At 54.1% G+C, this 15,101-nt stretch overlaps 1 pseudogene; it reads left to right on the forward strand.

The window, feature by feature from the left end:
• The first annotated feature begins 1,014 nt into the window (after positions 1–1,014).
• LOC125546998 (uncharacterized) lies at positions 1,015–3,238 on the forward strand (annotated as a pseudogene).
• The last annotated feature ends 11,863 nt before the right edge of the window (positions 3,239–15,101 follow it).

The raw sequence follows: 15,101 nt of genomic DNA on the forward strand, positions 1-15,101 counted from the left end.
TAAATACTTACACCTGACAATTTGAATATCGAGAAGATGTATCCGTTGGAGCTCCCCGGGCTCTCGTCCCCGCGCGCGGCACCCGGTCGCCCCGCCCCGCCGGCGGTCTCCCCCCCCCCCCCCCCGGTCTGCTGCCCCCTCCCCCCTTCCGGCCGGTGCGCCTGGCCCCGGGGGCCCCTGGTTCTTCTCTGAGGCGCAGAGGCTTCTGCTTCGGTCTTCTGCGCTGGCCTCTACGCCAGATCTGGGTGCGGCGCCTCCTCTGGTCCCTTGCTCCCCCCTGCTGTGCCCGCCCTGGGGTGCACGCCGGCGTCCGTCTCCCCTGCGCGCGTGACGCGCTCGTCGGGCAGATCTGGCGATTTTTTTCTGGATTCGGCCCCCTTGCCTGCTGGCATTGATGAGGAGGGTGAGTTCGTTCCAGGCTCGGCCACTCCCCCAGGCTTTGTTGGGGCTTCCCCCTCCTCTGCGAGCATTCAAGACTCCGCGGCCGCGCCGGACGCCTTCAATGCGGCCACCCGTCTCTGCCCCATCATCACCATCCCCCCTCGCCCATCCTGGCTCGTCAATGCGGCGTCAGGAGGCGTCCTTGCGCCGCGGCCTGTCCCGTCCGCTCCTAGGGAGGAGGAGGGCTGGACTTTCGTGCAGTGGCAGCGCCGCCCCCGACGGGACGTGCCTTCAAGCCGGGCGTCTGTCGTCCCGTCCAATCCCGCGCCGGGCGGCCTCGGCGAGCAACGCCGAGCCAGCTTCATCCGCTTCAAAAAGCGCACAGAGGGGCGCTGCTCTCGCTGTCTCGCCCCCAAACATCATCGCTCCTCTGCCTGTCGCGACCCTGTGCGCTGCCTCTCCTGCAACCTCTCGGGCCACATCGAGCGCTGGTGCCCCCTGCGGCGTGCGTCAAAGCTGCGTCCGGCCTCCCCGCCTGCGGCCCCTCTGCCGCGCCGCTTGCCCGCAGATTCGGGCGCCCGTTCCGGGGCTGATGTTGTCGCCTCCCCGTTCGCTCCCCCTTCCCGCGCTAGGATGGCTCACGCTTCCGCCGGCATCGGGGCGCCGGATGCCTGCCCCGAGGAGGACTCGTGCTTCATCCCGTCCTCATTCGACATGGACCGCGACATGCTTGAGTGGGAGCAGACGGCGGCCATTGCGTGGGCCATCAACGCACCATGGTGGCTCGTCATGTTGGACGTCGACCGTGCCATCCGGAAGCAATTCCGGCTCAGCCACGGGGATGTGGCCGTCACCCCGTACCACCCGGTGGAATTCCTCGTCAAGTTCGAGCACAAGGCCCAGTGCGACGCGGCGCTTGCCGCGGGTCGCGTGCGTGCTGCCGGCGCCATCGTCCACATCAGGCCCTGGCGTCCCCTGGAGCGCGCGTTCGGGGCTGCCCTCAACTACCGAGTGCACTTGTGCTTGGAGAACGTCCCTGACTACGCGTGGACGCCGTACGTCGCCGAGCGCATCATCGGCCGGCGCTGCTCCCTGGATCGCCTCGACGACCAATCCGCGCTCCGGACAAGCTCCGAGACGCTCGACCTCTGGGCCTGGACTGCAGACCCAAACCTCATCCCCAAGGTCATCTGGCTAACATTCACCACCCGTCCTTCCGGCGGCCTGAAGGTGTTCGCCAATGTGGCGAGGCCGTCTGGTTGCAAGCATGGCGCAACCTTCCGGGTGCTGGTCCACTTGGACATGGTGGAGGACCACTCCAATGCTCCCCTGGACTGCTACACCTCCGACGGTCGTGCCGAGGCGTTCAGCCCTCCCGGGCTACCGCTGGAGTGGCACATGGAGTGCGTCGACGGTGTCCCGCCGCCTCTTGGAGCCACCCTCGCCCTCCCTGACGTGGAAGGCAGCTCACGGGCTGCTGCACTGCGTCGCCGTGACCGGGGCACGGACGACCACCCCTGACGGATGCCGCGGCGCCGGGACGACGGCGACGACTTCGACGACGACTGGCGTGGCGGTGGCGGCCGGGACGGACGCGGCCGGGTGCCCCGCTCCAACGACTCGGCCTTGGACGGGCGCATGGAGCGCACCCGCTCTCCTCGACGTCGCGACGTGGATTCAGCGCGTCATGGACGTCGCCATGCGGGCTCCCCCGTGGGCGCTGCGTCTCCTGTCATGGCGATGGAGGTCGACCCGGTGGCATGCAGCAAGCTGCGCCTTCTGCTGGTGGACCACGCCCGCCTACTTCGGTCCGAGCTATCGGCGGCTATCGACACCGCGCTCGCTCCGATGCGCGGGGAATTCTCTGCCATGCGTCGGCGGCTGGCCGGCCTTGCTGAAAGGGTGGAGGGTGCCTTTGTCAAGCTTGGTTCGATCGCTGGCGGCCCAGCCAGCCCATCCTTGCTGGTTGGCGCGGCTGTTGGCGTGGCGGAGGCGGGTTCGGCGGTGGCCGCCCTGCCTACGCTGTCGGCATACTTCGCGGGACTCTCCCTGTCCCCAGACGTGCGGAGCCTTGACACGCTGGGGGTTGAAGCCTGGTCCGCCCCTGATCCGCCACCGACCGATGATGCTTCGCCTCCGGCCCTGCCTATCGACGCTAGCCGCGCGATGTGCGATGCGGGGGGTGACCCTGTCGGGCTCCTCGTCGCTGCGCCTCTCTCCGCCGCCCTCGTGGTCAGGCCTGAGCCGGTCGATGTCCACTCGGTCTTTGCTGCTGGGAGTGGCCCGGCAGAGACCCTCGTCGCCGTGACCCCCCCCCCCCCCCCCCGCCGTCATCGAGCCTGGGGCGAACGCCACCGACCCGGTCGGAGCTCTCACGCCGTCGGCAGATGCCTGCCCTGAACCCGCTGTCATTGTTGCCCCGGCAGATGCTACAAACGTGCCTCCGATTGGGAACCCCCTGGAGTCTTTCCTCGCTGGCGTCGCCGGGGAGCCGCCTGCCCCATTGCTGTCGACTCCGGCCACCCGTAGGGGCAAGGGGGGCGTGCCGGTTGCGCCCGCTCGGCGTAACGCCCGGCTCGACAAGAAGGCAAAAGCCCCACACGGGGTTGCTACAGAGGCGGTCCAGGAGCTCATTGCCAAGGTCTGTGTTGTACTGGACCCGTCTGTTGGATACGACGACAAGGCCAAGCAGGCCTACCTCGACTTGTTCAACACCCCGCTCGCGGCCCCCGTCATCCAGGCTATTGCTGGACTGGTAGCGCACGCCAAGGATATCACCCAGAAGAAGGCACAAAAGAACAAGAAGAAGGCCGCCCAGGAGGTTGCAAACGCTATTGCCCAGGTCGCTGATGTGTAGGCTCCCTAGCTGCCGTTACTTGTTGGGCTCCTCTCCTGCGAGCATGATGTATCACCGTTCCTTTCCTGCTCTTCGTTTTAGTCGTCCAGAACCATGTAACATCGCGACCGGAGGTTGCCTATCTTCCCTACATTGTGTCACCAAGCTCAAGTCTGCTAGTTGCACTCCACTCCGTTTCATTCTTTTTCCTCGGCGCCTCTTGAAGTCTACATCCACCGTGCTACTTTTAAGTTTCCCATATGGCGCAATCTGATGTAAAAATCATCTGTTGGAACGTCCGTGGACTTAATGCGCGCGCTCGACGTGACACCATTCGCGTTATCGTTCACGACTCCCACGCCTCCATCGTCTGTCTCCAAGACACGAAGCTTCAACTAGTTGACGACTCCATCATCAGGGAGATGCTTGGCCCTTGCTTCACCGCCAATTACTTTGTCTTGCCTGCATCCGGCACTAGAGGAGGAATGATCTTGGCTACGTTGGACCGCTTCTTCGCGCTGTCAGACTGCCAGGCTACTCCGGGCACCATCTCCGCCTCTTTCTCCATGCTAAATGATCGCATTGCCTGGACCATCACTTGCGTCTATGGTCCTCAGGGCGAGCCTGAGAAGGTGGCTTTCATTGAGGAGTTGAGGGCTCTCTCTGCCACGACTGGAAGGCAGTGGCTTATTTTGGGGGATTTCAATCTGATCACTAAAGCGGCGGACAAGAGCAACGCCAACATCAATCGCCATCTCATTGGGAAATTCTGCGGGGCCCTTGACTTCATGCAGCTAAAATAGCTACGTATGTGTGGGAGGCGCTTCACCTGGTCCAACGAGCAAGCAAATCCGGTCATGACCAAGATTGACCACGTTTTCCACTCCGATGACTGGGATTTGCTCTTCCCAAATGCGCATCTCCAGGCCATCTCAACGACCTGCTCCGACCATGCCCCGCTATTTCTTCAGGGGTGCATCGACAATGCGAGGAAGCCATCCTTCAAGTTTGAGGAGTTCTGGCTGCGACTCCCCGGCTTCCATGATGCGGTTGCGGCCGTGTGGAACAAGCCCATCCTGTCCCGGGATGCCCTCCGTACGATTCATACCAAGTTGTGCCGAACCGCGAAGGCTTTGCGCAAATGGCAAAAAGAGAGGGTTGGTGTTCTAAACACCCAGATTGCGGTGGCAAAGGAGATCATTTGGCGTCTGGACGTCGCTGAGGAAGGGCGGCCATTGTCAGAACCTGAGAGGGTTCTAAGGAGACAACTCAAGGCTTCCTACCTTGGCCTTCTCGCCATCCAGAAGGTCAAGATGAGATAGCGCTCGCGTCTTAACTCGATCCGTTTGGGGGATGCCACCACCAAGCTTTTCCATGCCCGAGCCAATGGAAGAAGGCGCAAGAATTTCATTCAGACCATCAGGACCGACGTCGGGCTGGCAATTACAACTGAAGACAAGGAGTGGGCCCTCCTCGACCACTTCCAAGAGCACCTCGGAAGGCCGACTCGGTGATCCAAACGCCTGGCCTGGGAGAACATCGGTATGCAGCGCCACAACCTATCCCAGCTGGACGCCCCGTTTGATGAAGAAGAGATTAAGGAGGCAGTTTTCTCTATGCCTTCGGTCAAGGCGCCAGGACCGGACGGGTTCATTGGCGCCTTCTTCAAGTCCTGTTGGGAGATTATCAAGACCGACGTCGTGGCCGCAATCCTACAACTGGCAGATCTACGGGGTTATTGCGCCGGGATGATCAACTCGGCGAACATAATTCTGCTGCCAAAGAAGGCAGACGCCACTAGGATTGGGGACTACCGCCCAATCAGCCCCATTCACAGCATCTCGAAGATTTTCTCGAAGTTGTTAGCAAACCGGCTCGCCCCTCTGCTCCCCACGCTAGTCTCCAAGAGCCAGAGCGCCTTCGTGAAGAAACGGTGCATCCATGATAACTTCCTACATGTGCAGAACTTGGTAAAGGAGTTGCATCGCACGTCAACGCCTGGCCTCTTCCTCAAGCTGGACATCTCAAAGGCCTTCGACTCTGTTGGCTGGGCTTACCTACTGGAGGTACTCGAGCAACTTGGTTTCAGTCAATGTTGGCGAGACTGGATTTACATGTCCTTGGCATCATCTTCTTCGCGGATTCTGCTAAATGGAAACCCGGGCCCCCCGTTTGATCACGCTTGCGGCCTGCGTCAGGGTGACCCTATGTCCCCCATGCTTTTCATCCTTGCAATTGACCCGCTTCAGCTTATGCTCCGGGCTGCCTCCAACGCCGGGATTCTGCAGCCGATCAAGGCTCGTTCGGCTTCCTGCAGAATTTCACTTTACGCTGATGACGCAGGCATCTTTGCCAACCCTTTGAAGGAAGAATTGGATGCCATTGCAGGGATTCTCGCCTGTTTTGGGGAGGCATCGGGTCTCATTACCAACCTCACCAAGACGGAGGTGTTCCCTATTCGCTGCCACCAGATTGACATCGCCCACATTTTATCGGGATTCCCTGTGAAGATCGTTGCATTCCCAACTAAGTACTTGGGCCTTCCCCTGCATACCTCAAGGCTCAAGCGGGTTCATCTGCAACCTCTCATAGACAAAGCAATGGGCAAGCTTCCGGGATGGAAGGGAAAGAACCTTGCGAGGCCGGGAAGGGTCTCCTTGGCAAAGTCTGTGCTATGCGCCATGGCCACTCATCACCTCACTGCGCTCCCTCTTCCGGCGTGGGCCAATCATAAGCTTAGCAAGATCTCTCGCAACTTCATATGGCAAGGCGACAATTCCGAGAATGCGACCGGAGGACACTCCCTGGTAAACTGGAAGACAGTGTGCAGGCCAAAGGCCCTAGGTGGGCTGGGAATCACAGACCTAGAGAGATTTGGTCGGGCTCTCCGCTTACGCTGGCCATGGCTAATGTGGACCGACCCTGACTGTTAGTGGGTGGGCTCTGCCCTACCCTGCGACGACTCGGATATGGCGCTATTCAGAGCTTCGACCTCCATCGTGCTGGGTAACGGCCACAAAGCTCTGTTCTGGCATGATGACTGGACGGGAAAGGGTCCCCTTAGGATGCTGGCTCCCGGATTATACAAAATCGCCACAAGAAAGCAGAGAACTGTGTCCAAGGAGCTGCACGAGGATAACTGGATCAGAGCAGTCGCCCGCCTTCAGTCCCCCATACACCTGCAGGAATTCATCTCGATAGCATCTCTGACCTCCCAGGTTACACTGTCTACGGACAGGGAGGACTCCATCTCCTGGCGTTGGACTACAAATGGAATCTACTCCGTGGCTTCGGCATATACAGCCCAATTCACTGGCTCCTTCCCCAGGTTCTCGCCGATGAAGATTTGGGAGGCACACGCGGAACTCAAATGCAAGCTCTTTTCCTGGCTGGTGCTCCATGGAAAGATCCTCACAGCCGACATGCTCGCTACTCGCGGATGGCCGCACGATCCTACATGCCCGCTATGTCTGGGAGCACCGGAGACGGCAACTCACCTCTGCAAGGACTGCCCATTTGCGATTGCGGTTTGGTCGCATGTTCAGGCATGGACTGGGGAGGCGCCGTCGAACATGATGACAATTCCGCCTCCCATGGGAGTCTCCGACTGGTGGGATCGGCTCATCTGTCCCCTGTCCAAGGACGAAAGACGTCGGCATAGCGGTCACTTCCTCTACACCATCTGGAATATCTGGAAGGAGTGCAACCGCCGAATATTCATCGGCACCCGCCTCACTCACCTGGAGGTGGCGGCCATCGCGCTCGACGACATAAGAATGCGGGCTTGCGCCTTTGGCAGAGCACAAGTGGCGACCGACATTGGGTGATTTGATTTGATTCACTTAGCATACCACAACGGTTCTTATAAGGGTTTCGTCAGGTTTCCCCGGAAAAACCTAGCATCTTTGTACATAAATCCTCTTTTTCGTCTGAAATGAAAAGGCAGTGCTCCTGCCGGTTCCTCGAAGAAAAACATACAACTTCTTGGAAATGCCCTAAGTAGTACACGTATACAGTACACGCTGGCATCTCCATCTGATGAGTGATGACCCTAGCCTCCGATCCTGAGCAAGCACCGGAAAATCACTGTGTAGGACAGCAGGGGTAAACTATAACTGCAGACGAGAGAGGCAACAGTTTGCATGCTGCTAGCTAGAGAACAAAGCGTGACCATGTTTTTTCGAGAGTACGCAAATTGCGTACCATAGCTTTATAGAAGAAGAGAATTGCAAGTACAAAACGACTACCACTCGCTGCGAACAACGAGCGTAGCACCCACTCCACAACTGGCTAGTCCAAGGACAGCCAGCAACGACAACACAACTACGACGCAAAAGGCCCTACCCTAATTCGAAAACCTCGCCGCGTCTCGACCGACGTCAGTCACCTCCGAAGAACAGCAGCTCTCGCCAAGCTTCCCTCGTCAATGCACCATCCCCCTTGATGCCTAAAGGAGGTGGCAAGAGGATGGCAGGACTCGATCCGACCTAAGAAAAGCACCATCTTGGATTCACCACCGACGACCGTACATTGCGCCGGAGAGAACGAACTAGGGCAGCGGCGAACACCGGTGGAGCACAACATAGGACCTCCAAACCATGTCTCCTGGCACAATGCTCCCAACAGAGAGACGACATCAAAGAAGCCGCCATCGTGCCGATCCCACACCGAATCAAGGCTTTCGCGCGGAGACAATGGCCAACACCAAGAAGACAAGGAAAATGGCGACACACTCGGCGACGCCTCCAGGGAGGGGAACGACACCCGCAGGTGCCATCGCTGCCGGCCCGGCCAGAACCGGACAGGATTTTCATCCGTAATGTCACTCATCTCCACACCTCAAGATTTGGGGAGGCACTGTCCATGAATCCTCACACCGCCGTCACCGCAGCAAATTGCCGACAAAGCTGCACAGCCGTGATCCTCCAACACCAGCACTGCCGAGAGAACACGCCACCAACAATCCAGACAAGGAGCCGCCGCATCCTACCACGCCGTGCAAGGGCCTACTCCACCACGTCGGCCTTCACCCGCACCAGGGACTGCCAGGCGATGGAGACAGCACCAAAGACCCAGATCGAATCTGAGACGATTCAGATCCGGCCCGCACCTCCATCCACAATCCAGCGCCCGCGCCTCCGAGAGCACCACCGCAAGCCCCTCACGAGGAGGCCGCCGGCCGCCCGCTGCCCGCAGGATCTCCTTCCTGGCTGGGCCTTCTCGGTGCCGCCGCCTCCATGGCTGAGCTCGCGCCACCGCCACCATCAGCGCCCGCGCACCACCAACCTCCACCACTCTGCAGCAGCTCGCCTGGATCCGCCTCTCCGTCGCGCTCTCCGCCGTGCGCCGACGACCATCGCCACGAATCAAACCGCCGGCCACCCCATCACCATGGCCGCCCCGGAGACGTCCCGCTCCGCGCGAAGGGGATCCGTCGAGGGAGGCTGCCAGCACCCGCCGCCTTCGGCAGCCGGGCGCGGCCGCCACCGCCGGCGCCGGCGGCGGCAGTGACCGGAGGAGGCGATCTGAGGCTTGGCTGTTCTAGGGTTGGGGGAGCCTCCGGAGCCACACGCGCGTGCCAAAGCGTGACCATGTAGCATGTCAGTTTTTAACTCGCACCAATACCACCACAACGAGTCAATGAGCACTACCACGCAAGGAATAGTATGGGACGATGGGGTACTACTATACTCCTACTGCTCGTGCTCGGTACTTGTACCGGCGGGCAGGGCTGCCAACAACGACAAGGCAAACGACAAAGCAGAGGGGCATGCGGCGATAGGCACAGCAACGGGACATCCCCACGGCCTGCCCCCCGGGCCAGGTAGAGATAGCTGGTCGCCATCGCCATGGCCATCGCAATGCAACCGCAACTACCTCCGTGTACTACCACCGTGCTGGTGCTGCTAGCACCAGTGCACCAGCGGAGTGCCCCTCGGCGCGTCTAGACCACTGCTAGGTACGTGGTCAGGTCAGTGGTGGCGCCGGCCATGGCTGGCCGGCGCAGGGGATCCCCACAGCCAGCGAGTAATCACTCAAAAGGCATGATCGAGGCCCAGGAGGTGGGGATGGCGCGGACTTCACTGGGCAGCGGTGAGTGAGGTGCCAACTGCCAAGGACGGGGTTGGTAATAACGTGAGGCCAACTCCACCGCACCATCTCAAATAGACGTCTGTTTTGTCCGTTTTCTGTCTATTTGGGTAGTGCAATGGGGTCGTGTCCGAACAATTTTTGGGATGCGGTGACCGTGCGCCCAACGCGCGGACGCATCCCGGTCACATCTTGTCCGCATACATTTTTCTTTGCAAGCCCATAATTTTTTCATCATTCATTTTTGGTACATGAGAACTATATCACCAAATTTTGACTATAAAAGTAAGACCAAAAATAATAAAAATCACAAGAATACATTTTAGAAGATATCCAACTTCCATAACTGCTCGGGTAAGTTGGATTAATGTCTTCTCGATGCATTCATTGTTTATCTGCGGAGGAGGCTCGATTTTGCATGCTTCTTTCTTCTTCGAATGTAAAGAAGTAGACGTTGCATCCTCACATTTAGTTTCATATCTAGCCTAAATTCTAGCAACAAGTGCACTAGTCTCATCTCTACCCTCTATGCTAGCTAAAAGTGCATGAACATCTACTAAATTGCGTTCTATCAATATATCGATGTACTCTTCTTCCCAATACCAAAACTTGCATCCATACTACACAATAAAATTTTAAGTTAGCACAATTATAGTCAAATCCAATACCACAACCGAAGCTAAAAATAGCACATACTCCATCGTTTAAGCACTTGATAAACACCCATTTGGGATGTTCCGGCGTTGTAGACACGCGGCGCACGACCTTCTTTGGGCAGTGGTCGCACTTAATGAGTGGCAACGGTGCGCCGACGAGCTTTTGGGCTAGCACCGAGCCCGACCGACCGCCATTCGTGTATCTGCCGGCGGACCACCGACGGTGTAGATCCGAGCGGCTAGAGGAGGAGCCACTACCTGTATGCAGCCTTGCCGGGGCCTTCCGGCCCGGTGCCTGGCCAGTCCATGGCGCGGCATGGCCTCCCATAGCCGGACGAGCTCAAGACCGACCGGATCCGCTCCAAATCCGGCCGCCGGGTGCTCAAATCAGGTGGCCGTGGTTGGGTAAGTCGGGGGCACCGAGGGAAAGGGTTGGGCAAGCGCGCGTCCGAGCTACACAGCTGCAATGGCAGCGACCGCGGCGGTAAGGGAAAGAGTGGACAAGAATGGGGAAAAGTGGACGGGGTGCGACCGGAGGACGAGAGGGAGCGGATAGAAGAAAATGTCCCTGTGCCACCGACGGACGGGCCAGGTGAGGACCCGCGCACACGGGCAGCCTGTCAGCGTGCTGTCCTTTTCACCCTCAAAAGCAACACAAACTTAAGCCGGAATGGGTCGAAAACAGACAGAAAACGAATAAAAATTCGTTTACGCCCGCGCACTGAGCTGTCTGATTCATCCTTTTTATTTTAAAGGAACGCACACGAAGAAAGATAGGATCAGGCGCTGGAATTGGCCTGAGTGTCGCCCGGCCGCGCGCGCGCACCGTGAGAGCACGGGAGGAGCTGGACTTTGGGAGATCCGGTGACGTCGGTGAGAGCGGAGTGGACTCCCCACGGCCCCGACCACCACCAACCCCGCGGGCGCGAGCGCGGTTGCCAAGGGGAGCGGGCGGCGGAAAGGGCGCCGGGGCGCGCGCGGATGGCCCCGCCACGTCGGTTTGGCAGCAGCGGACTGCTCGCGCTTTTTCCACTGATTGAAAAGCCAAAAAGGGTACACTGACGGACGGACTCCGCCACCTGGCCACCCCACACGCCGCGGGGCTGTGCGCGGGCAAAGAATTCGCGTGTGAGACCCCGCCCCCTCCGGTCCGTGATGAGTTCCTTGAGTTTCAACCGGTTTTTGTAATGGCAGCACATTCGAATCTTTCTGGGGATTTGCATACTCAAGCCCATCCTCACCTTCTCTCAGTCTCACATATCATCTAATCTTTGAGCAAATGGATTTGCTTTCTACGGCTACCTCCGTCGATTTGATTTATATATTGTGGAATTCGTATTCGAATGCCATTCCCAACGATACTATTTTTTCCGTATATAACTTAATTTTTATTACGTAAATGTATAATCAAAGTTTGGCTCAAAACGTGGGAGGCCTTAATAAATCCGGACGAAAGGAGTAGCATGCTAGGAGTAACTTTGTCACGTTTCAATGTGATCTTTTTCGTCATTCACACCGTTACCGAGTCAACCAAAAAATACATGTGATGATCAATATTGGGTACACTATACAGAACATGGGTACACGTAGGCGGTTGTTAGTACTAACATTTGTAATTTTCAGTGATATATCTCTTGCCATATGACTTAAGTTTTGTTAGTCAGATTGATGATCAAAGATAGACTCAAAATGAGTTAACCCTATATAAAGACTATGGGTATAAACTAAGAGTAAGAGCAGAAACACGTAGCGGCATGAGAAAGAAGTCACTAGAAAAAGAAACAATAGTACCAAGCCACACATATGTTCGTATAAAAAACATTTTGCATACCCCCTTTGTTTTTATTTACTTCGCATATTAGGTTTGTCATAAATCAAACTTTATAAGGTTAGTCAAGTTTAGAGAAAATAATATGAACATTTATTATAAAACTATATATATATATTATGTGAAAATATATTCACTAACAAATCTAAAGGTATTTATTTGACATTGAAGGTGTTCATAATTTTTCTAGACTTGATCAAAGTTCATAAAGTTTAATTTAAGACAAAGCTAATATGCAAATTAAATAAAAACGGAGTATGCGAGAAGAATACATTTTTTATTGATGTTACCGCGATCTGACTCGAATATGTAAAGACACACCCAGACCAAGTGTGTGCTTTCAGGAACAAAGAGTACCTTTTCAATTGCTAGGAAAATCTAAGAACAATATCCTAGTTCCTCTTCTGCTTGTAACATTTAATGCGAAAATATGTTATTTGCCTGCGTCAGAACAACATATTAGTGCTATATTTTGCTATTTTAGTGTCGCAATTTATCTTTTATTTGGGCTGTAAACATTTTTTTATGTAAATTTACAAGCATGTGGTGCACATGAACGGTTATATGTGAAATTTTTCTTTGAAGTATCTTAACAAATGTACTATTCATGCCAGTACTACATGGTCCAAGAGACATTTTGTTCGGTCCTCTATTATCTTTTCTCTTTTGTGAAGCTCCAAAAGTTACAAATGAGAGGAATTTTTTGGAATATAAGACGTTTTGGTGGGGATGTGGAGAAGAGATGTCTGAGGGAGTTAGTGGTGGATACAAAAGTAGATCTCCTAGGATCACGGGAAAATATGAGGTAGAACTTACCAGAACCGACCTACAAATATTTTCTTTGCCAACATACCCCATCTAGGGGTAAATCCACGCCGCGGGGGGGGGGGGGGGGGGGGGGGGTTGATACGTCTCCGTCGTATCTATAATTTTTGATTGTTCCATGCCAATATTCTACAACTTTCATATACTTTTGGCAACTTTTTATACTATTTTTGGACTAACATATTGATCCAGTGCCAGTTCCTGTTTGTTGCATGTTTTTTGTTTCGCAAAATATCCATATCAAACGGAGTCCAAACGGAATAAAAACTGACGGAGATTTTTTTGGAATATATATGATTTTTGGGAAGAAAAATCCACGCCAGACGATGCTCGAGGGGCCCACGAGGCAGGGGGCGCGCCCCTGACCCTCGTGGCCACCCCGTAAGGCGGTTGATGCCCTTCTTTCGCCGCAAGAAAGCTAATATCCGGATAGAGATCGTGTCAAAATTTTAGCCCAATCGGAGTTACGGATCTCCAGGAATATAAGAAACGGTGAAAGGGTAGAATATGAGAACGCAGAAACAAAGAGAGACAGATCCAATCTCGGAGGGGCTCTCGCCCCTCCCACGCCATGGAGACCATGGACTAGAGGGGAAACCCTTCTCCCATCTAGGGAGAAGGTCAAGGAAGAAGAAGGAGGGGGGCTCTCTCCCCCTCGCTTCCGGTGGCACCGGAGTGCCACCGGGGGCCATCATCATCATCACCGCGATCTACACCAACACCTCCGCCATCTTCACCAACGTCTCCATCACCTTTCCCCCTCTATCTACAGCGGTCCACTCTCCCGCAACCCGCTGTACCCTCTACTTGAACATGGTGCTTTATACTTCATATTATTATCCAATGATGTGTTGCCATCCTATGATGTCTGAGTAGATTTTCGTTGTCCTATCGGTGGTTGATGAATTGCTATGATTGATTTAATTTGCTTGTGGTTATGTTGTTGTCCTTTGGTACCCATCATATGATTGCGCGCGTGGATCACACCCTAGGGTTAGTTGTATGTTGATAAGACTATGTATTGGAGGGCAAGAATGACAGAAGCTTCAACCTAGCATAGAAATTGATGCATACGGGATTGAAGGGGGACCAATATATCTTAATGTTATGGTTGGGTTTACCTTAATGAACGTTAGTAGTTGCGGATGCTTGCTAATAGTTCCAATCGTAAGTGCATAGAATTCCAAGTCAGGGATGACATGCTAGCAGTGGCCTCTCCCACATAATACTTGCTATCGGTCTAGTAAAGTAGTCAATTGCTTAGGGGCAATTTCACAACTCCTACCACCACTTTTCCACACTCGCTATATTTACTTTATTGTTTCTTTATCTAAACAGCCCCTACCTTTTATTTACGTACTCTTTATTATCTTGCAAACCTATCCAACAATACCTACAAAGTACTTCTAGTTTCATACTTGTTCTAGGTAAAGCGAACATCAATCGTGCGTAGAGTTGTATCGGTGGTCGATAGAACTTGAGGAAATATTTGTTCTACCTTTAGCTCCTCGTTGGGTTCAACACTCTTACTTATCAAAAACTGTTGCGATCCCCTATACTTGTGGGTTATCAGGGGGAGGGGACTATTCTTAGACTACCCACAGTGGGAGATAACATAGGTGATAACATCACGCATATCTAGGCAAAATAGATGATGTGCCAAGTAATTAATGAAGAAAGAGAGTCATGTGGTAACATAGTTAGTTACTAGTAGTATGAGTAACATCACACATATCAAGGCAAGATGAGTCTATAACCTAGTAAATGAAGTGTTGCATGACACCACATATATGTTACTCTCCACTGTAGAGGTAGTAAATAGACCAGTAACATATGCATATTACTAGTCTAAGTTACTCCCCACTGTGGCTAGTCTTAGGGGTTAACTATACAGTCCTGATGTGATATTCAAGAAGATGAGGATTACTACATCAAGATGGGGATCTGGTGTTGGTTTACAAAGAGGCCCAGACTGAAAGGAAAGCCAACTTCCTTGTTGAGCTATCCAGATTTTCATAGGATAGTGTTAATCCTATTTTGTTAGGGGGTATATTAATATAATTAGGAAAACTTTGGAGAAAAATAGAGTATGCACTCTGGGCATCGAAGTTTTATTTTCAACACTATCCTGCAACAAGCAGGGCTAAGGGAAATTACTATGAATAGTAGAAAGATTACTTGGGGGAACAATTTGCAAGATCTTACTTTTGAAAAAACTAGATAGGATCTTATGTTGCACTGATTGCGAGGAGAATTATCCCTTGACAATGGTTAATGTTTTGATTAGAGAGAACTCAAATCACACCCCATTGTTTCTAGATACCGGGGATGTCCCAAAAACTAATCTAATTTTTAGGTTTGAATGGTTCGTGAGACAAGCTATCCAGAAAATTGATATGAGACTTGGCTGGAACCAACTATGCAAGGATCCAATATAGATAAATGGCAGAGAAAACTGAGAAAGCTCATGGAAAAATTAAAAGGT

The sequence above is a fragment of the Triticum urartu genome, chromosome 3A (genome assembly GCF_056163025.1).
Source record: "Triticum urartu cultivar PI428250 chromosome 3A, HENAU_Tu73, whole genome shotgun sequence".
NCBI lineage: Eukaryota > Viridiplantae > Streptophyta > Magnoliopsida > Poales > Poaceae > Triticum > Triticum urartu.